At 33.8% G+C, this 1,855-nt stretch overlaps 1 non-coding gene across 1 annotated transcript; it reads left to right on the forward strand.

Annotated features, from left to right (window-relative positions):
- Nucleotides 1-796: 796 nt before the first annotated feature.
- Nucleotides 797-934, forward strand: LOC118026102. Its single transcript, XR_004683466.1, has one exon. It is a non-coding gene; the product is annotated as a U4 spliceosomal RNA (small nuclear RNA).
- Nucleotides 935-1,855: the final 921 nt, after the last annotated feature.

Below are 1,855 nucleotides of genomic sequence, written 5' to 3' on the forward strand. Positions count from 1 at the left end.
TGCTCATTTATCTTGTTCCTTAAATTCCACACATGAGTGAAATTATATGATTTTTTTCCTCTGATTTATTTCACTTAGAATTATACTCTCTACCTTCATCCATGTTGTAGAAAATGGCAATATTTCATTATTTTATATGTCTGAATAATATAAAATTTACATATAACACTTCTTTATACATTCATCAATCAGTGGACACTTGGGCTACTTCCATATCTTGGCTATTATAAATAATGCTGCTATGAATGTCAGGGTGCATATATCCCTTCGGATTAGTGTTTTTGTATCCTTTGGGTAAATGCCCAGTAGTGTGATTACTGGATCATAGGGTAGTTCTATTTTTAAATTTTTGAGGAACCTCTATACTGTATTCCTGAGTGGCTGCACCAGTTTGCATTCCCACCAAGAGTGCAGGAGTGTTCCTTTTACTCCATCTTTGCCGACACCTGATGTTTCTTGTGTTGTTGATTTTAGCCATTTTGACAGGTGTGAGGTGGTATCTCATTGTAGTTTTGATGTGCATTTCCATGATGGTAAGTGATAATGAACATCTTTCATGTGTCTGTTGGCATCTGTATGCCTTCTCTGGAGAAATGTCTGTTCATGTCTTCTGCCAGTTTTTTAATTGGATTTTTTTTTCTGGGTGTTGAGTTTTATAACTTTTTATGTATTTTGGATATCAACCCTTTATCACATATGTTGTTTGCAAATATCTTCTCCCATTCTGAAGCTTGCCTTTTAGTTTTATTGATTGTTTCTTTCACAGTGCAGAATCCTTTTATTTTGATGAAGTCCCAGCTTTGTGCAGTGGCAGTATCGTAGCCAACGAGGTTTATCTGAGGTGCAATTATTGCTAATTGATGAAGTCCCAATAGTTTATTTTTGCTTTTGTTTCCCTTGCCTCAGGAGACATATCTAGAAAAATATTGTTATGGCCCATGCAAAAAAGTTACTGTCTGTGTTCTCTTTTAGGATTTTATGGGTTCACATCTCACATTTAGGTCTTTAATCCATTTTGAATTTATTTATTTATTTATTTATTTATTTATTTATTTATTTATAAAAAAGATTGATGTTTTGTTTTGTTTTTATGTTTTTATTTAAATTCCAGTTAGTTAACATACCATGGATTAGTTTCAGGTGTACAATATAGGGATTCAGCACTTCCATACAACATCTGGTGCTCATCATAAATGTGGTCCTTAAACCCCATTACCTAATTTAACCCATCTCCTCACCCACCTCCCTTCTGGTAACCATCAGTTTGTGCTCTATAGTTAAGAATCTTTTTCTTGGTTTGCCTCTCTCTCTCTTTTTTCCCCTTTGCTCATTTGTTTTGTTTCTTAAATTCCATTTATGAGTGAAATAATATGGTATTTGTTTTTCTCTAACTGTACATAATCTATTATTAGTAGTGAAGATTTAGATATTTTGAATCCAAGCCCATCCCTTACATATACTGTTGTACTACTTTTGATGCTAAAGTGATAGGTTTTTTTTTCAAAATAAAGAGGCTAAAAAGTATTTCATATAATCACAGCACTGATCTAATAAAACAAAATAAGATCTTTGTTTAGGAAACATACCTTTTAGGCTTTCCCCTTTCTTGTTTTTGTTATTTAAATTCAATTAACCAACATATAGTACATCATTAGTTTTTGATATAATGTTCAATGATTCATTAGTTGTGTATAACACCCAGTGCTCATCATACCACGTACCCTCCTTAATGCCCATCACCCAGTTACCCCATCTCCCCACCCATCTCCCTTTCCACAACCCTCAGTTTGTTGTTTCCCGGAGTCCATAGTCTCTCATGTTTTTTCTCCCTCTCTGATTTCTTCCCATTCAGTTT

Source organism: Mirounga leonina, unplaced genomic scaffold (assembly GCF_011800145.1).
Source record: "Mirounga leonina isolate KUSES-001 unplaced genomic scaffold, KU_Mleo_1.0 Mir_204, whole genome shotgun sequence".
Classification (NCBI taxonomy): domain Eukaryota; kingdom Metazoa; phylum Chordata; class Mammalia; order Carnivora; family Phocidae; genus Mirounga; species Mirounga leonina.